Consider the following 23,187-nt stretch of genomic DNA (forward strand, 5'->3'; position numbering starts at 1 on the left):
TTTCTCGGCAAATCAATTTCATATCAATACTCTTATGTATTATTTGTGTTCCGATAATATTTTGGGATATGACATCGACATTTAATTTTTTATTCTCAACAAATTAAACAGTTACGATTTTGTTTATTTCGTCTATGTTTTTGTTGTTTGAAAAATACTAGGCTATACAGTACGCCATCCAGAAAAAATACTTATCCTCTTAGGACACTTCTATAAATCGGACATAGAGTTTTGGTTAAAAATTTAACTCCAAAAATTCCGACTTATAGGCGAGTATATACGGTAATTTATACAACAATATTATGGCTGTAAGACCGCTGTTGTGTAATACTTTCATATAGATCTTGCATTTCTAGTCAAGAAAAGTCTCCATATGAGTGAAATTTCTCGAGAGTCTACCAATATACAATCAATCTAGTCAAGAAACACTTCATATATCAACAAACTCCCCCAGCCATTTTTTCTGTGTTTATTTCTGACTTACAATTTTCATCATTTAAATGTGATGACTAGGTTTGATACTTTAATGTGTTTTCTGTTCTGATTTTTAGGGAGACAATCAGAACTGCAATGTAGCCGTGGATTAATAGTGAGGTTTTAACATTTAGGTATTAAGTTTGTTGACCGTTATGTTGCTGTCGGTTAGAACTGGTACGGGTAACTTTTTTAAAAACATAAAACGGCTCTATGATCTAATAGTCACATTATACCGCAGGGTGACCTAGGAGTGTCTTTAGGGGCTTGTAAGTAGATTTGTAATTATAGATGTATGTGCTTAATTGAACGTTAATGGCCCACAATTTCAACTCCTATTGATATACATGTTAACATTTTATCATTAGCGTTGTGATTTGTCATACAGTCGTATCTTCATAGCTTTAAGCCTCACAACCACTACATTTAATGCCATGTCTATCATTAAGCTGCGTTGTGTTATAATGCACATTATAGTAGTGTATATCTTAATTTTTCATATCCATTTGGGAATAAGTTCAGGGGCGATCGAATATGACACACACACACACACACACACACACACACAATTATTATGCTATATATGTCTATGCTATCTATGGCTATGGCAGATCACACACTCTTTCGTTTTCATAAATTCATGTATACTGTCTGATCTTAATCATAAAATGTTGGGAAGAAATGCAACACAAATTTAGGAGAAATCGGTGACATTGTTAGGGAAAGTGGAGGTTGTTTTTAATTTGGAATGGGATCGGATTTGGGCCTTACTGGAGATGATGGAAAATCCGATCTAGCTGTTACTTTAACATTAAATAGTGTTTGTTCGCTCATATCTTATTGCTCTTATTGGGGATTTAGATAATCTAAAATCCAGAATCACCATAATTACTGTCTTTAAATTGTATTGATTGATGAAATTATTTTTTATGTATTTGTTAGCTTAGAGATGAAGATTTTTCGACTAGACGCGGAGATAATCTGGATGAAGTTGGCCATGACATCCACGACATTGTCACACTGGACGACGACGTGAGTGTTGATACTGTATATTATTGCTTGTAATATACATCGTGTACCTATTTCAGACGGCAACATTTTATATTCTAGGGGTAATGTACATCAATCAGTATTTTTATAGAATTCATATTCTGTTCTTACACATCACGTATATGATACGATTTAAATAAATGAACACATTCCACCATTAATATTTCCGATAGCAGAGGATGTAACTATGTAGAATACTGTATTGTAAATTATTCTGCTTTTTGTTTGACGTCATAATACAAATGCTGAAGTGGCAGGGACGTAAACCTTTTTCTTACATTCTACTATTGGAATATAGATTTACCATATTTGACCTAATTTGACCCCTTGTTTTGCGACAATGGACCGTTTGTTGATTCAAAAGAAGGTACGTGCACATAAAACGGATGACCACCATAGGACACTAGAGGGTTTACCGGTTCAGAACACTGAATTTGTTTTTAAAAAATCTAACCTTAGAGTGAAAACATCAAGGCGATAACAGAAAATGAAATTTAGGGTTTCTTACCTTTAAGTTTTTTCTCAGTGTATGACCTTCACTGTACAGGTGTGAATAATGCAACCAAACGAAATATTTTTCGATGGTACAAACTTTATTGTGCATAAAAATAAACATCTTTGTAAAATAAACAGGATAATTCTAGGTCCAGTGGTCAAGTGTCTGTGACAAAATGAATGTAAACATTGTCAATGCGGTTTTCATCGCCTCACCTCACTTCACCTATCCTCTTCGTGCCCACTGGTACATGTAGACAAGGCCCCGATATTTTTCCGTAACCTTGAACTTTTGCTTTGCCTGGTTATTAGCCATGCAGAAACTCCCAATACTTGGAGGACCGGTGAGTTCCTGTTGGCGTTCTCCTTCCCTTAGCCACGTGTTTCAGTCATTCGAAGGCGTCCGAGACTCACTTTTCACCACTGCCACCAGCTGCAAAGCATTCTCAGGGCCACCAAACGTGGAGATGGGACGCGTGATATGCTAGCAGAACTTGTTTGAGACAGTTGGCATAACTCAAGGTTTAATAATTATGGTGAGACATAGTGGCATCGGGAACACCCATTGAGACCGAACCAGCATTTGACCCCATTTCATCGCATCACTGCGATCGAGGAATTTCAAAACATTCACTTTGTCAAAAGTAATTAGAATAAAAATATCTGGAAATTTTGTCAAAGTTACATAGAAGAAATTTTGTAATATCTTCAAATGTTGTCAATTCTGCATCAGACACGTGAAAATTTTACATGGATATTGGGGCCTTTGTCATGTCGTACCTGAAATTATATTCCACTCTTTCTGAACAGATGGATCCTTTGGAAAATAGTGGAATGATGTTGCCGTGCCCGACGACTGTCCTCCTTACAGCAACAATAAACCACGGAGCTTGTTGTACGTGCATCATTCACTGCTCGCTTCTGTACGTAGATGTGATGGTTGTTGAAACTGCTTCGTTTTGAAAATGCGCGTGTAAATAGAGTCTATCGAGAAGATTGGTTTGTACAAAAGCAATAATTTCCGTACCTAAATATAACAACTACTCACGTCAATTTTCCAGTTTGAACCCCATGGTATACCGTTTTGTGCGTGACACCCGTCCCTCATTGCCTTAGGATTAATTTAGCATCCACGCACAAAGCGAAATGTTACTTCACTTTATTAATATGACAGAAAAATTATTGGACTATGAATAACTGTAAGCTTAATATCGGACTTTCCGAATTTTTCTATAATTTTCGTATTGTTTGTTCATCATTACACTACAGAGATATGTCAGTTGCGGATACAGAGTGGGGCGGGGGGTTCCGACCTCGTTGGCCGATCATGGTAGAAAATAAATACATTTGCCTATTGCCATGTTTTACGTTTTTTCCGGTTGCAAAATAGTGATAGTACCTAGTATAGACTGTGCCCCTGGAAAATGGCACGGAGTAGAACCCACTCCCCTTGGAAAAAATCTGGATCCACGCATGTATATGCATGTGAGAGCGAGCTAACGGTAGCACCGATGATATATTTCTAGTACTTATGGTCTCAGACATAGTTGAATGAAAGCCGACATGAAGTACTGATTATGGAATTATTATTCTTTTTGGAGGTACATGTACATTTCCTACAGCTGTTATTGGATAATTTTATTCCGGGAATGATCGTGAAAGACAAGGTATGTTGCTTCCATGCTACCGGAGGTATATGACCAATCTGCCAAAATCACGTGAACGTCTGTTTTCTTTCTGTGATAAAGCATAATGCTTAAATGAACAGCTCCCAACATGGTACTCATTAGGAAATGCTTCAATAACAAGAATTGTTTGTAAAACATAAATGCCCCCATGGTGCAAAACTGAAAAGGGTTATACACATGAATCATTTAAGTGATAGCAGTACCAAACCAATTCAAGATATTAAGCAGACAATATCTCCCTATGTCCAGAGTGGATTGACCATGTGACCTAAAAATCAATAGAGATTATCTACTTCTTATGCTATACCAGTGTACCAAGTTTAGTGTCAATCAAGCAAATGATTCTTAAATATAGGAGACAATATATAACTATGTCCAGTTTAACCCTTGACCTCTGACCAGGTGACTTAAAAATCAATAAATACTCCTTAAAATGTACCAATGTACCACGTATGATGTCTGTCAAGCAAAGATTTCTCCATATATTGAACATACAGTGTATTCTAATGTCCAGAGTGGATTGACCCTTGACCTTTGGACCTGAAAATCAATAGGGTTCCTCTTCTACTCATAACCAATCCAACTATGAAATATCATTACGATCAAGTGAATGGTTCTCAAGATATTGAGCGGACAACATGTGGTCTACCGACCGACCTACATACCGACCGACCTATTGACCAACAGGTGCAAAACAATATGCCCCTCTTCTTTGAAGGGGGAGGCATAATTATAGGAGACAATATAATACTATGTCCAGTTTAACCCTTGACCTTTGACCATATGATGAACATCTACTCCTTATGACGTACCAGTATACCAAGTTTGATGTCTGTCAAGCAAAGGTTCTCAATACATTGAATGGACAGCATGTTCGTATGTCCAGTTTGATCCTTGACCTTTTAACATGTGACCTCAAAATCGATTGGGGTCATTTTCTCCTAAGATGTACCAGTGTACCACGTTTGATGTCTTTAAGCTATGGGTTCTCAATATATTGAGCACACAGTATATTCCTATATTCAATTTGACCCTCAAATGTGACATTGTGACCTCAAAATCAATTGGGGTAATTTTCTCCTAAAATGTACCAGTGTACCATGTTTGTTGTCTGTCAAGCAAAGGATTCTTTAGACATTGAGCGATCAGTATATTCCTATATCTAATTTCACCCTTGACCTTTGACCATTGGGTCTCAAAATCAATAGGGATTATCTACTCACAATTTATCAGTATTCCAAATTAAATGTCTGTCAAGGAAATGTTTTTCAAGACATTGAGCGGACAGTATCTTACTATGACCTTTCTTCTTTTGATCTGAAAATCAAGAGGCGTCCTTTGCTATTTATAACCAACCCACATATGAAATATCATTACGATCAAGTGAATGGTTCTCTAGATATTGAGCGGACAATATGTGGTCTACCGACTGACCGACAGATGCAAAGCAATATATCCCCTTCTTTGAAGGAGGGCACGCTTAAATCAATATTTTCTCTATTCACGTACATTTTATACTCTTGAAGGAAGACAATGAGGGAGATGCAGATAATGCCCATGAATTTCAGGTGGTTGGAACGAAGGGTGAGACTAACGCAGCTCACGATAAATACCGGGAATATCAGGTTAGTTCACTTAATACAACATTGAATGGTTTCAGCATATTTACCTATAGAATGGAGTTATCGTTCCTAGATTCACGGGCTAGGAAGATATAGGCATGTTTTTCTATGTACCCTAACACAAATGTTATAGTTTACTATAATTAAATATAAATCGGATACTTTGATGTACTATTATAGTAGAAACGTCGATAATTTGATGTACATGTACTTTACACTATACTCAAATCAATGATGTTTTGTTTTCCTGTGTAAAACAACTTTTTTGCATACAAAATCTTTGATATTTGATTATTGTATTGATGATTTACACTAGTAAATCTGTCAACTAAATACATTTTACAGACCATGATCTTATTGACAAAAAATGCTTTTATTCTTCAATTTACTATCATGAAAACTTTGATTTTTTTATTTACTATTGTAGAATCTTAGATAAAATGATTAACGATATATGTACCGTACTATGTAGTATTTTTTAAAGGATATCTAAAACAATTTGTATTTAAGATATTCCTTTAGAAAGATCTTTGTAGTAATGGTGTTATTTTCTTAATTTCGGATACATGTGAACATGGACTCTCAATGAAAAATCTTTTTGAAATAGATTTAGCCCCAATAATTACCATTTCATTAATTTGGAAAATAACATAAGATGTGATTTAAAGGCATAGGATCTAAGATATTGGTAAAATCTTGCATGTTCCAAAAAGGTGGCGAAATTAAAGATCATAACTCGAAAATCACAAAATGTTCCTCAGAATGTTTACAAACACATTGGATACGATAGTAATTACAAAATAATTCCCTGTTCTCATTTGCCTAAACTGGCACCCTGTTGACTTTGCATCTCTTATGTTTGTGTGTAGCCACCAATCAGCAGGGTACCAGTTTAATATATTGTCCTCCAGACAAACATTTTGTAAAGGGCTAAAACGTCAAAATGACTTCAATTTCAAAGCGCTGCAGCTATAGATAACTCATAATTAATACTACAAATTTGTTGTTTTTTTTTAGTTCTTCTTGCAAAATATTGTGATGTAATTTTTTAGATAAAAGATAGACCCTATGCCTTTAAAAGTAATGACCTCGTACAAAAGATTTTTAACCTCTTATAGCATACCTACTGCGGATTCTTTTATATGAGATGTTTGAATCTCACTACGGGAAGTGCATTCGGAATAGAAACGGTTGGCGTTTCATGTAGAATAACTGCTTCTGCATATGACATCTTTTCAGGATGTGTAGCTACGCTATAAGTACTAGTAAAAAAATCCGAAAAATGAGTGCTTCAAGACAACAATCGGACAAAACTGAAGAATATCAATTTTATTTAAACCAAATTAATTCAACGTATGGTTCTGTTTAAAATAGAGAACAAACATTCATATTGGCAATGAAGAAGCTGTAATTCAGGACCAAGAAACGGAGTGTCTGGAATATCGTCGTCAACAAGAGATGGCTATAAGACACGGACGTAAGCCTGAGGATGTCCCAACACCCAGAGTACCGTGCGAGGTATAGTGCTCCTATCCATTAATTTATCTAACATTGACGTAAGCCTGAGGATGTCCCAACACCCAGAGTACCGTGCGAGGTATAGTGCTCCTATCCATTAATTTATCTAACATTGACCTAAGCCTGAGGATGTCCCAACACCCAGAGTACCGTGTGAGGTATAGTGCTCCTATCCATTAATTTATCTAACATTGACGTAAGTCTGAGGATGTCCCAACACCCAGAGTACCGTGTGAGGTATAGTGCTCCTATCCATTAATTTATCTAACATTGACGTAAGCCTGAGGATGTACCAGAATACTATGTGAGGTAAAGTGCTCGTATCCATTAATTTGTCTAACATTGACGTAAGCCTGATGATGTCCCAGAGTACCGTGTGAGGTATAGTGCTCCTATCCATTAATTTATCTAACATTGACGTAAGTCTGAGGATGTCCCAACACCCAGAGTACCGTGTGAGGTATAGTGCTCCTATCCATTAATTTATCTAACATTGACCTAAGCCTGAGGATGTACCAGAATACTATGTGAGGTAAAGTGCTCGTATCCATTAATTTGTCTAACATTGACGTAAGCCTGATGATGTCCCAGAGTACCGTGTGAGGTATAGTGCTCCTATCCATTAATTTATCTAACATTGACGTAAGCCTGAGGATGTCCCAACACCCAGAGTACCGTGTGAGGTATAGTGCTCCTATCCATTACTTTATCTAACATTGACGTAAGCCTGAGGATGTCTCAACACCCAGAGTACCGTGTGAGATATAGTGCTCCTATCCATTAATTTATCTAACATTGACCTAAGCCTGAGGATGTCCCAACACCCAGAGTACCTTGTGAGGTATAGTGCTCCTATCCATTAATTTATCTAACATTGACGTAAGCCTGAGGATGTCCCAACACCCAGAGTACCGTGTGAGGTAAAGTGCTCCTATCCATTAATTTGTCTAACATTGACCTAAGCCTGAGGATGTCCCAACACCCAGAGTACCGTGTGAGGTATAGTGCTCCTATCCATTAATTTATCTAACATTGACCTAAGCCTGAGGATGTCCCAACACCCAGAGTACCGTGCGAGGTATAGTACTCCTATCCATTAATTTATCTAATATTGACGTAAGCCTGAGGATGTCCCAACACCCAGAGTACCGTGTGAGGTATAGTGCTCCTATCCATTAATTTATCTAACATTGACCTAAGCCTGAGGATGTCCCAACACCCAGAGTACCGTGCGAGGTATAGTACTCCTATCCATTAATTTATCTAATATTGACGTAAGCCTGAGGATGTCCCAACACCCAGAGTACCGTGTGAGGTATAGTGCTCCTATCCATTAATTTATCTAACATTGACCTAAGCCTGAGGATGTCCCAACACCCAGAGTACCGTGTGAGGTATAGTGCTCCTATCCATTAATTTATCTAACATTGACGTAAGCCTGAGGATGTCCCAACACCCAGAGTACCGTGTGAGGTATAGTGCTCCTATCCATTAATTTATCTAACATTGACCTAAGCCTGAGGATGTCCCAACACCCAGAGTACCGTGTGAGGTATAGTGCTCCTATCCATTAATTTATCTAACATTGACCTAAGCCTGAGGATGTCCCAACACCCAGAGTACCGTGTGAGGTATAGTGCTCCTATCCATTAATTTATCTAACATTGACCTAAGCCTGAGGATGTCCCAACACCCAGAGTACCGTGTGAGGTATAGTGCTCCTATCCATTAATTTATCTAACATTGACGTAAGCCTGAGGATGTCCCAACACCCAGAGTACCGTGCGAGGTATAGTGCTCCTATCCATTAATTTATCTAACATTGACGTAAGCCTGAGGATGTTCCAACACCCAGAGTACCGTGTGAGGTATAGTGCTCCTATCCATTAATTTATCTAACATTGACGTAAGCCTGAGGATGTCCCAACACCCAGAGTACCGTGTGAGGTATAGTGCTCCTATCCATTAATTTGTCTAACATTGACCTAAGCCTGAGGATGTCCCAACACCCAGAGTACCGTGCGAGGTATAGTGCTCCTATCCATTAATTTATCTAACATTGACCTAAGCCTGAGGATGTCCCAAAGTACCCTGCGAGGTATAGTGCTCCTATCCTTCAACGCGAGAAGAAAAAATCTCTCGCTGTGGCCTTCAATTCGACATTTAGATATATCGATGACGTTTTGTCTATTAACAATAATAGCTTTCATTCATATGTCGATTTGATATATCCCTGTGAGCTCGAAATAAAGGACAGCGCAGAGTCGTCCACTTCTGTTTCATATTTACATATTTTATTGAAAGTAGACATTAACGGTAAACTGACAACTCAACTGTATGACAAACGGGATGATTTCAGTTTCTCCGTCGTCAACTCCCCATATTTATGTAGAAATATTCCATTATCACCTGCATATGGTGTTTATATATCTCATCTGATTCGATATGCAAGAGCTTGTTCTGCGTATAGTCAGTTTTTAAATCGAGGTAAGCTACTGACAAACAAGTTGATGGTACAGGGGTTTCAACAGTATCGATTGAAGTCAGCATTTCGCAAATTATATGGTCGTTATAACGACCTAGTTCTTTAATACAACCTCGCATTGGGTCAAAAGCTGTCTGACGTGTTTCATACCGATTGTTCAGCCGTTCTTTGCACAATGATTTTGACTGCGGATAACTCCGTTTACCTGATCAGGATATAGGGCTCACGGCGGGTGTGACCGGTCAACAGGGGATGCTTACTCCTCCTAGGCACCTGACCCCACCTCTGGTGTGTCCAGGCGTCCGTGTTTGCCCAACTATTTATTTTGTATTGCTTATAGGAGTTATGAGATTGATCACTGTTCGTTATCTTCACCTTGTATTGATCTATCTAATATTGACGTAAGAATGAGGACGTCCCAGAATACTGTGTGAGGTATAGGGCTCCTATCCATTAATTTATCTAACATTGACCTAAGCCTGAGGATCTGTCAGAGTACTGTGTGAGGTATAGTGCTCCTATCCATTAATTTATCTAAGACTGACCTAAGCCTGAGGATTTCCCAGAATACTGTGTGAGGTATAGTGCTCCTATCCATTAATTTGTCTAACATTGACCTAAGCCTGAGGATGTCCCAGAATACTGTGTGAGGTATAGTGCTCCTATCCATTAATTTATCTAACATTGACCTAAGCCTGAGGATGTCCCAGAGTACTGTGTGAGGTATAGTGCTCCTATCCATTAATTTATCTAACATTGACCGAAGCCTGAGGATGTCCCAACACCCAGAGTACCGTGTGAGGTATAGTGCTCCTATCCATGAATTTATCTAACTCATCTTTTGAAAATATTTCTCCTGAGGTCTGAACTACCTTATACGACTGTTAGAAACACTGCATTTGTTTGATTTAGACTCCGCATGAATGTATAATCAATGAGTATTTTTCAACATGTACTAATATAAGAATTAATCATGTTTAATTAAATTTCTTTCGCCGATGATCATTCAGACAATAGAGAAGAGAGGGAGAAATAAGAGATTCGCCACGCGGAACCCCGGAATCTGGGATAAAGGAATCGTGCCTTTTTCATTTGATGTCGAGACAATGACCGGTTAGTGGGTTGGATTCTGCCATTTTTTGATCTGTGTCCTTTCTTTACTTTTTTAATATTGTTTAACGTCGCGCTCGAGAATTTTTCACCCATATGGAGACGTCATCATTGCCGTTGAGGGGCTGCAAAATTTACGCCTATGCTCGGCGCTTATGGCCTTTGAACAGGGGGCGATCTTTATCGTGCCACACCTGCTGTGACACAGGGCCTCGTTTTTTACGGTCTCATTCGAAGGACCGCCCCATTTAGTCGCCTCTTACGACAAGCAAAGAACTTATTCTAATCCGGATCCCACGGGATCTGATCAGTGTTGTTACTTTTAAATTCAATGATAAATAACAATGTTCTCTTGCAGATAAACGCCAGCAGTTAGGGCGAATACGAGCTCACAATCATTACGAGTACTGGACCTGCATACGATTTGTTCCATACAATGAAACCACACAAAGTGACTACGGGTTGGGTCACAACAACTACCTAAATCACGCGAGGAGAAATGGGTAAGAGTTGGAAATTTATCATCAGAGTAAATTTCAGTGCAGAGAAAATAACCACACACGGTGGAAATTGGATTTAAGTAATCCATGCCTATTTGTTCATTTCGGGAAGCAGGTGTCGTTAGTTTACGAATACATGAACTGGATTTTGTCTAAATTCCATCCAAGTTTTGTAATGGCACGGATCAAATGATCCAATTTTGTGACGTTTCCTTGGCGCGTTTACCAACGGGTGATGAATAGAAAGAAATCGACCTTGGCTGTATTTATGCCTTTCGAACGTAATGAACTTATTCGAAACTACAGAATTAACTGTAACTAAAAGTATATATGTAATTAACTTGAAAAACAAATATGAATATACATATATTGTTACAAAGCACTTTGAAAAATTATGCATTTTGAATTTTTCCCCATAGACTTTAGAACCTTCAAGGTGGACCTAAATCCTCTAAAATTAAACCAGCCTTTAATGGGCTTTGAAGAGGTTGAAACCTTGGTTTTGTAGCATTGTCTAATTCTGATTTTTAGAGAAAATGGGAATTATAAAAATTATGAATAAAAGCAGAAGACATATTGCTTGTTATTGAGCTATATATGGACCGAGTCCCTGTCGTGCTTTGGCAGTGCTAAATCTAAGAGTCGCGGGTCTTTCGGATGAGACCCTAAAACTCAGGTTCTGTATCGCAGCAAGTTTTGGCACGATAAAGAACATTCTCTGGGTACTTGTATTGCTTTAATTGAAATTTGATGAATTAATACATTTTTTATTTATCATATTAAACAATGTTTCATCATTTATAAAACATAAATGTACTTCCCACCCCATTACATAAATTGTAAACAGAAATTATCTATAAAAAATATATGGGGACGGATCGACTGCGGCCGGATTGACCGACATTCCCATGCATGGGTCAAAACTTGTAACACTTCACCTACAGTTTGTGATGTCTCAGAATACGTAAACAAATAAATAAAGACTTCACCTTTTATGGCCCCTGTCATATGCTGAGTACCCTATAGTTATCGCTCTGTTTGTCCGTCCGTCAACACTTTCTGTGGCAAGCGATAATTTTACTTCCGACTTCAGAACATTGTGTTGCCAGATTTATATCATTGGATTAAGGTATAAAACCCAAACGTTTTTTTATCAAGTTTAAAAACTAGTTAACATTGTGGTCCTGAAAACATATACACAGACATCAGTATTATACAGATACAATATAAAATAATATATGAAGATATGTTGCATACATACGTAATCTACATATGTAAAACTGAAAATAAATGAATAAAATAAAACTGAAAATAATCAAAAACATGTTTTTAATTTCGAGAATGAACATTTTTCCGAAGATCAAGAATTGGATAAACGCGGATTCCTAGAGGCCCCCCTTGGTAGTAGGAGGATTAAATATCACATGTCGACCGGTCACACCCGACATAAGCCCTACATCTCGGTCAGGTAAACGAAGTAATCCGTAGTCAAAAACGGTGTATAAAGAACGGCATAACAATTGTTATGAAACACATGAGACAGCGTTTGAATCAATAATAGGTTGTAACGGCAAACTAGATTATTATAGCGACCTTTAAATTTGTGAAATGCTGACTTTAAACGATACTATTGAAACCTTTGAAACATCAACTTGTTTGTTAGTAGCCTGCCTCGATTTAAAAACTGATCTACTGCAGAACAAGCTGTTGCATATCGAATCAGTTGAGAAATATCAACATCATATGCAGGTGATGTTGGAATATTGCTACATAGATATGGGAAATTGAAAAAAAGTCGTTAAGTTTGTTTTTAGTATGCCGGTAAGATCTATGTTCAATAAGATATTACGTATGAAGCAGATATGCAAGACTCTGTGCATGGCGTCTTTTATTTCGAGGTCACTTGGATATATCGAATCGGCAAATAAATTAAAATGATCAATGCAAATAAATAGAATGTCGTCGATATATCTAAATGTTTAGTTGAGGGCCACAGTAAGACACTTTTCTATTCTCATGCAGAGGCTTTTCAATAAATTCTGCCTCGTTAAAATATTAAAAAACATATTAGATAATGAAGGAGCACCATTGTCACCCATGACAATTCTAACAGACTGTTGAAAGACCTGATCACCAAAGGTTGTGCAGATATTGTCAATGAGGAACTCCAGAACATTTTAGATATCAACTTCAGATTGCGTTAAAGAAAGTAATGTTTTTAATGACTGATCACAAGATATGCATATTTCTTTTTTCCATTTTTATTGAAGAAGCAACTTTCTATGATGTCAAAAACTCTAGTTTTTAATTTATCGTGAGTTATGGTTATGTAAAGTGTTGAAAAGTAAACGTTTTGATGTTGTTGATTTGAGAAGGGTTTTGTGATTTCAAATTTACTCAAAGTTCTTTAGAAATTTTCTAGAATCCACTTTTGATTTACATCACGTTTGGCATATGTCATGATATAATACGTTTGAAGATCGTCACTTACAGCAGATGATATTTTCGTGAGAAGCAAAGATAGGGGCTCTTTAGAACATTGGTTGGATCCAGCAATGTATATGTAAGGTATTTTATTAAGTTTAGGAATCCAGTATAGGTACGATAACTCATATTCATTCACCCCATTGATTGGGATAGTAAATATGTTTATAAGTGAAGCATGATTTTGAAGAATTTCATCTTTTGAAAGGGCAGTTGTAATGTTCAGAGTAAGTAGGGTCACCAAATGTGGAATGAATGCCAAGTTCGTTTAAAATACAGTCATAATGATTAGCCCTACACAGAAAAGACAATGATGTTAAAAGCTTTGTTAACTGAAACCAAACATATTCCTCGTGGAACATATATAATTATTGTATGACTTCTGGTTTTCGAGACACAGAAAGATAGATGGTATGCACTTTTGACTGGTCTAAGCTACAAAGATTTCGTATCCATTATGGATGTATATCTTTACAGCTCTAGCAATTTGATGTATATTGAAATATTTACATGTTTCGAGATTTAAACAATCTGTTTGAAACCACATTAATTCTGTATTTTAGCCAAGAATATTATGATTCACGTATTTTAGGCCTTTTTAAATGTTTTCATATTGATAAGGTGAAGCATTGGATAAGCTTGAGATAGCATGAGAATATTTTCGTTAATTTTATACGTAATACTCCGAATAGGTGCATGCCATGTCTGCCTCTAAATGTTCATTGCGGGACCCTTTGTGACTTCTCAGTAACTGTTTTCTAGTTGTGCTTAAAATCTAATTTTGATGTATTCGCAGACAATTTGTGTTTTGGTGTCGACACAAGATAAGCATTCTATATTACATCATTACAACTGTATTTTAAAGGAACTTAGCATTAATTCCACTTTTGGTAATCGTATTTATACTGCAATTGCCCTTTCAAAAGATGAAATTCTTCAAAACCATCCGTCAGTTTTAGACACATTTAATATCCCAGTCAATGGGTCGAATGAATGTGTTACCGTACCTATACCGGATTCCTAAACTACAGAAAACCCCTTACAATGATACATTGCGGATCCAGTAGGTGCTCTACCAAACCCCTATCTTTGCTCCTCACGAAAATATTAACAACTGTGAAGGAGAAACTTCAAACTTACTGTGCAACTACATATGCCAGAAGTGGTGTTAATCAAATGTGGATTCTGAAAAATTCTAAAGAACTTTTAATAAACTTCAAATCGCAAAAACTTTTCCCAAATCAATAACTTCAAACCCTATCACTTTTCAACACTTTACACGACCATTCCTTACGATAATTTAAAGACTAGACTTTTTGACATCATAGACAGTTGCTTCTTCCAACAAAAATGGAAAACGGAAATATTCAAATCTAGTGATCAGTCATCCCAAAAACTTTTTTTAAAACACCACTGTCATTCCACGCACAAGTGGTCTGAAGATGAAATAAAAAATATGTTGGAGTTCCTCATTGACAATATCTTCGTTGTCTTTGGTGATCAGGTCTTCCACCAGTCTGTTACAATTCCCATGGGCACGAACTGTGCTCCTTTGTTAGCTGACCTGTTTTTATATTCATATGAAGCAGAATTTATTCCAAAAATTCTACGTGAGAAGAAAAAAATCTTTAGCTGTGGTCTTCAATTCGACATTTAGATATATCGACGACGTTTTGTCTATTAACAATAATAACTTTCATTCATATGTCGATTCGATATATCCCTGTGAGCTCGAAATAAAAGACACCACAGAGTCGTCCACTCCTGCTTTATATTTAGATATTTTATTGAAAGTACTCAACATTATGAGAAATAGGATGAGTTCAGCTTCTCCACCGTCAACTTCCCATATTTATGTTCCATTGTCACCTGCATTTGGTGTTTATATTTTTCAGCAGATTCGATACACAACAGCTTGTTCTGCGTATGGTCAGTTTTTAAATCGAGGCAAGCTACCGATTAACAAGTCGATGGTACAGGGGTTTCAACAGTATCGATTAAATTCAGCATGTCGCAAATTCTATGGTCGTTATAACGATCTAGTTTGCCAAGACAACCTATCATTGGCTAAAATGCTGTCTGACGTGTTTCATACCGATTGTTAAACCGTTCTTGGCACACCGATTTGGACTACGGGTGACTCCGTTTACTTGTTCAGGATGTAGGGCTCACGGCGTGTGTGACCGGTCGACAGAGGATGCTTACTCCTCCTAGGCACCTGATCCCACATCTGGTGTGTCCAGGGGTCTGTGTTTGCCCAAATATCTATGTTGTATTGCTTATACAAGTTATGAGATTGATCACTGTTCTTTATCTTTACCTTTCATTAGTCCAATTTATATTCATGTCTAATAACAATATTGATATTAAAATATATAGGAATCGATAATTTTGTCTGTAGTAATAATAGTAGGAGCATATACCATATCGCTCCTTAACACAAGCACAGGTATTGAAACTTCGATTCAAAATAGCTCTAAAATTCTGCTTTTATTATCACCCACCTGAAAGTTTTTTTTCTGATCCGGTGATTTAAATATTTATACCATTGGTTCATCATAAAGATAATTTTCATCGACGCATATAACCAGGAATATTGGATGGTTTTACGCAACCACTTTTCGTGTCAATCCCTCGTCTGTCTCGATGAGGATGAACAATGTCACTACCGGTATCCCGTCTAGGCAGATAACACCAAGTTTGAAAGTCAAATATTGAACAACAATTTATCTCGTTAAATATTGTGAAAAAAGGTTCATATAATTTTATTCGATTAATGTAATAGAAAATATATGATTACCGAAAGATTTCACAAGGTGTTGGTAGTTTATTGTTCTCTAACTTTAATCCAATTTGATCAAATGAATATGTTTATGGTTTGTTCACTAACTTTAATCTCTTATCACGAGGTATTAATATTTTGCTATCGCTAACTTTTATCTTTTTTGATCAGGTGTTGGTCATTTGTCGGAAACTTGCGAAAGAAGAATGGTCAAGACATAAGTTGCTGCAATAATGTAAGTATCAGAACATGGTTCGTTATTTAATGTTATTCTGAATCCTTTTATGTAATTTAAGCAGCAAAATGGTTTTCATTTAATGCGATATTTTTTACTGTGTTGCGATTAAACTCTTATTTTCAAATAGTAACGATTAAGATATATATGCAAAACATCAAACAGCTTCCTCTAACTCTCAGAAACGGAATTGTAGGACATTTGTGTTCATGAGCTTGGTCATGCTTTTGGATTACACCATGAACAAAAGAACCCCTTGTATGATAGCTATTTGGATGTACATTATGGAAATATTAATGAAAGTAAGTCTCTAAAACATTACATGTATGGATTTGCAAATAGACTCAATTGAAATTGATACCTGCGAAAGTAATAAAATTGTACTTGCGTGCATAGCTGAATTGACTGCACATGCGTACAGTGTATGAATGAATATTCAAAGTTGACTGTTCATAATCACAACAATACTCCATTCTTAAACTTTGACATTTCAGTGTATTTTCCTTCGTTATCATAATATGCATACAATTAATGAAATGTTATGTGTATATTTTGACTTGATTTTAAACTCTTTTGTAGAATACCATAGTCAATACTATGAACAGAACATCAAAAACAGTCGGTTGTTTGGCTACTACGATTTGTCGAATGTAATGCATTATGGAATATATGTAAGTTCCCATGTGATATCCACGATCTAATATTATATTCTATTTTCCCCAATACTGGTGCAAGATTAAAAATACTTCCAAATATCCACAACCCAGAGCAAGATATTTATATTACATGTACTAAATGGTATATATTAATAAGATACGTAAGAAATACATTCCTTCAAAAGAATTGATGATACTGAGATTATCAAAACAAGAAAAAGTACGAATTCTCTAATTTTTCCGCGATTTTGTGTTTTGTTCAGTAGGGCTCCCAAATGAATCGTACTCCAAGGACCATTTTTGTGATGTTGCACCTCATAACAACCTTTATCTCTTTCCCTCGTATCTGAAACCGTATTCAATTGATTTATAAACTATTTATACAGTTGGGTATAGTTGTTTGCTTATCCTTTGAGAACCTGTGGGGATTCGGATTAAAATAAGTCTTCTGTACCCCTTGCTTGTCGGAAGAAGTGACTAAATGGGGCGGTCCTTCGGATGAGACCGTAAAAACCGAGGACCCGTGTCACAGCAGGCGTGACACGATAAGGATCCCCCCTGCTCAAAGACCGTAAGCGCTGAGCATTCGACTAAATTTTGCAGTCCTCACCGGCAATGATGACGTCTCCATATAAAAAGTATGGAGAGGGACGCTAAACAATAAACAATCAATTAACCAATATCTTTTGAGAATATTTTAATTGATATTGAGTCACCAACTGTGGACCAAGTGTCAAGAACTTAGACCTAAGCATGACGCTAATGACGTAGCATTGATGATTCTTTATTATGGTAATGCCTACCGTGACAAGGTCCTCGGGTTTTAAAGTTTGATTTTGTACGTCTTGGGTACATGTATGACGCGGCCAAAGTATAAGCGGGGCTCAAACCCACGGTCTCCAAGCCATGAAGTGAACCCTTTAATCTCTAATCCACATAACCATTTGGTCTGAATAAATTTTGACACATGCAATAAAACAATAAATACCAATTGTACATGTAGTTTCTATTGGTATAGGCTTTCTCGAATGGAGGACAGACTATGTCTGTCTTTGATCCTGACTTGGAGTACCTGGTGAAGAAAACTGATCCTTACCAATATTACATGTTCGACGAAGTTTCTCAAATTACGGATTGTAATGGTACATTTTTTATTTGATAATCGCTATGAAGGTAAATCTTGTGAATATCGTTTAATTGACATGCATGTAATTGCTCTGGAGATAAATCTTGTATACACATAAACTATTACATGAGGCACCTGCTCGAAAATTATTGTATGTTATAAACTCGACAAAACAAATATCATACATGAAAGTTTAAATTCTCTACTTGTACAATTACATCCACAGATATATAAAAGTTAAATTTTGAGTTGTGTGTGAATAGAACATGCTGTCATTGTTGACTCTTCCAAATACCGTGGTCATGTCGTCTTAACCAATCTATTCGAGCTTGTCGACGCCTCGGTATTAGTGGATTACCAATGCATCGATATTGTGGACAAATTGCAAATGTTGACAGTCTGTGACACACAGTTCGAACACTTATGCGTTGATTCCTCCATCAAATCTAGCAGCTGTTTCCTTAAGAAACTTGAAGACGTCACGTAGGTGCTCAAGGCGGATCTGGTGGTCCTGCCTGAGAGTGGGAACTCGGGCATACCTGGTTCTGGGTCTATCATTTGTGTTCCCAAACTGATGAAGACGTGTCGTCAACTGATGCACAGTATAACGATTTGATTGGTGTCTCAAATCGCAGTTTGAACTTTCTGTGATGTAGTTCCTCCGAGTAACATCGTTTGCAGCACCGTACACGATATAAAATCTTAAATATAGGTTGGGTTAGAGTATTTATTGTTTGCTGAACACCAAATTTTCAATGATAGCAGACTACTAGTTTACAAGAAATCATGTCAAACATTCTTTTTATGAACGTGATTTATCGAGCGTGACAGACTGATATTGGGATTTTAATGATCCATATTTTTATGTAGGTCACAGGTAATCAAATATAAAAAGTAATTCGATGTACTATTTTGAAATTTATTTGAAACGAGAAAATATGCGTGCTTTGTGTGTGCGTGTGTGTGTGTATGTGTGTGTGTTTGTTTTGTTAGGTATATATTACATACTTTAGTCAATCCCTCAACAGGTAAAACAGTCGATATCTTTTAGGTATAAAGTGTAGCAGTTTCTCACTAACCTGTGAGAACTCTGGATATCCGGCCTTTATAAAAAACAAATGTACCTGTCGTTGTCCGGAGGGACTGGATCCTGCTACAGGTTGTCGCACACGATACAACGGAGGTATGATTGACAGTGATACATGTATGTAAAATTACACGAAACAATACATTATCTTACAGCGCTGGATTGAGTTTGATATTTTTTTTAAATGGCCGCTTTGTCATACAGGAAATGAAGTAATTGATATGTGCTTCAGTTATCCCAGTCACGGGTACTACATGTACATCGTATGTAATTATAAAGTAACATTTGGGTGAACATTGGGTAATGCTCTTTTTGATAACGTCTGTATATGCACAAAAATCTTTTTGATCAATCTTGAAAATCACTCGGCGAGACGACTACTGGATACGTAAAAATAACTTAAGGAAATTGATTCACTGTTTATGCATGTACCGTTGGTTCGGGTTCTTTGCGATAATTACATGTGCATCTGCGAGGCTACATGTACGAGGTCAGGAAGGTAGTTTCACAATATTCTTAATATTTTAAATTAGTACATAATGAATTGTTGGAATAAATTAATCCCACAATGCTGATATTTCGAGAAAAAAAATCCGGGATTGGAAATATTATTCTTAATTGTCCTACATACAGTTATAGTCTTTTAATATGTATTCCTTTACCATCAGATCGAATGATTGCAACCATATGGCCGTCAGATTCCTTCACTCTTCTAAGTACCCGGATTACCGGCTGTCCGAGTGGTTTTTATGAAGGCAGTTTCACACAGCATCACCAGGATACGCGAATGACACACCACAGCGCTAAATTTAGCGCTGACATCATATCAAAACGCACCTATACCCGGTACAAATTCTGTACCAAAAAGAAGACTGAGGAAAATGGAATTTCACCAAGTTGGCCTGAAGGAAAATATTGTATCTATCGCTATGGAGGAGTTTGTCCCATTGGTAAATAAAGCAGTGATATATTAAAAATTACACTATTAATTACACTCTCTACGATACACTTAAACTTACCATCTTACATTGCATTTTTCAGTGCATCAATCGTACAATGTGCTAGTCTAATTTTAATTATTAGATTTAAAAAAAAAAGAAAAAGAAAACTTGTCTCATATGCACAGATTTATGACAATTGCTCTGGTGCAATATACAAATTTAATTATATTATTGATCAAAGAAATACGAAAATCACTGTTTATGAAGAAATGTATAAAAACGTTGCAATAATATTTATACATTACATGTGTTTATTATTTGAATATATTCGTTAATGAAGCTCAAACCTCACTTTTATAGAAATAAAAAAAAAATTGGAAGCAAAGTTTTAAGATAGTTAGAAAGGTTACATGAGGAATATGTATTGATTTCAGCTGCCAAAGCTTGTAATAACATTGTCTAACATTGTCATTGTTTGCAAGGCTCATTATTTATTTTAAATGACCTTGGCATGAAGTCCACATTTAGTAATCCTACTAATACTCCAACTTCCTTTTCAAACTATGATATTGTTCAAAACCATGCTTCATTTTTAAACATCTTTGATATCCCTGTCAATGGGACGAATGAATATGAGTTACCGTACCTATACTAGATTACTAAACTTCATAAAAACCTTACAAACATAGATACATTGCTGGATCCGATAAATGTTCTACCAAGCCCCTATCTTTGCTCCTCACGAAAATATTAACTGCTGTGAAGGAGAATCTTCAAACGTACTGTGCCACAACATACGAGGGCTGTTCGATATGTAATGTGTATTGTACAAAAGCATTCGACTCAAATAGTGAAATGAACACCCTTCAAAGTATTCTCCGCGCTTTAGAATACATAATTTCAATCTCTGAATCAATTTCTGAAATGTGTCACGGTACGCTGATTTAGGTAGACCTCTGCGGCACTGACTGATGGCTGAGCCAAGGGCTTGTCGGGACTTGTAACGACGACCAGATAAAAACTTTTTAGGTTTTGGAAAAAGGAAAAAGTCACATTGGGCTAGATCTAGAGAGTATGGTGGGTGTGGCAAGACGGTAACCTTCTCCGACTTCAAGAATTGCTTCACAAGCTCAGATGTATGTGATGGAGCATTATCATGAAGTAGATGAACATGCCTAAATCCTGACACAGGGCGTCGTTTATGATAATATTTCTTGAGCATTTTGAGTATAATATCTCGGTGTTACCGACCTGTAACACTTTTGCCCTTCGGCACCGGAATTTGTACGGCTATACGATCACATGAGAAGAATATGCAATAAAAAACCTTCTTTGTGATTATGGTTCTTTTGGCAACTACAGGCCTTCTACCGTGTTTAGTTAGCCATATTTTGTTTCCAATTTTTCTTACTGGTTCGAAATAGTGAACCTGAAACCACCAGTAAGAATATTTGCAAATTGTCTTTGATTGAATTTGGGAGGGATTTGGAGCAATTGCTTAGCGGTTTGTACTCATACCCGTGTTTGGTCATCTGTCAATATATGCGGTATCCATCTGGCAGAAATCGTTCGTACCTTCTAAATACGCTTCAAAATGAAATGCACCCTCGATGCGATATGCAAACAGCTTTGGAAATATCACGAAACGTGTATCTGCCATCACTTTCAATTATTTCCATGACTTTTAAAAACATTTGCATTGCCTGTTACAGTCACAGATCGGCCATATTTTGCTGCATCTGCGACGGACTCTGTGCCGGTCAGAAATTTCTTTCTCCACCTACGAACTGTCTCATAAGATACCTTATCAGACCCATAAACTTCCCCCAATCAGTACAAATCTGCATTACCGAATGACAGAGTTTTGTGCGAATTTTAATATAAGCTCTAATTTCTTCAATATTCTCATCCCGTTTCCCAACCTTTTTTACAACAGTGGTCAACGACTGGCTCTATTGAAATGACTATAAGTTTAAAACTATGTGAAGCTGAAGGCTCGTGTTTATACCGTTGGAAATGTATTGAATAGAGTTATTTAAAAGTATTATCACCCACAAAATTCTGCAAAGCGTTATCGCGCTGTGGTACAATACACATTACATATCGAACAGCCTTCGTATGCCAGAAGTAGTGTAATCAAATGTGGATTAGAAAAAATAGAAAGGAAGATCAGTAAAACTGATGGATGCTCCCCGAAATGTATCTAACCAATGAACTACTTCATATGACGAATGACTCGCACAGTGATCAATAACTGTTGAAATATTGTTGAAATGAAGGTTTCTTTTTCATATATAAAGTACTTGAGGGACCTTTGTCTGAAAGACAATTCCCTATAACTTATTTGTATAATGCATTATCAATACTTGTTCAAAACTGGTTATATAAGGCATTTTTTCTTTATATATGGCATGTCTTGGGTGGCCTTGACCTTTCAAAAATGACCTTGATATACCTAGCGGTAAAAGATCAATATCTGTTGAATTATTGTTGAAATGAAGTATTTATTCATGTATAAGGTTCTGAGTGACCTTGACCTTTGCAAACCCACCTTGAGTGGCTTTTGTCCAAAAGTCATTTGCCTATTACTTATTTTTGTGATATATGATCAATATCTGTTCAAACACTGTTAAAAAAAAAAACTTATAAAAGGTATGTATGTTCTGGATGGCCTTCACTTGTCAAAAATGACCTTGGTCCAAAACCACCCTGTCTCACAAAATATTTGTGATCAATTATGATCAATTTCTGATTGAAGTTTTAGGAAATGGAAACTTTTACAGTAAAACTGTTGAAATAAGGAACTTTTATTTGTTCTGAGTTACCTTGACCTTTCCTAAATGACCTTGAAAGACCTTGGTCCAAAAGTCCTTGTCTCAAGGAATATTTGTGATCAATTATATCAATTTATGACGTTTTATCTATTTATGATAA

At 36.6% G+C, this 23,187-nt stretch overlaps 1 pseudogene; it reads left to right on the forward strand.

Moving 5' to 3' along the window:
* The first annotated feature begins 302 nt into the window (after positions 1-302).
* Positions 303-23,187, forward strand: part of LOC130054968 (uncharacterized) — a 57,069-nt pseudogene continuing 34,184 nt past the window's right edge.

The sequence above is a fragment of the Ostrea edulis genome, chromosome 5 (assembly GCF_947568905.1).
Source record: "Ostrea edulis chromosome 5, xbOstEdul1.1, whole genome shotgun sequence".
NCBI lineage: Eukaryota > Metazoa > Mollusca > Bivalvia > Ostreida > Ostreidae > Ostrea > Ostrea edulis.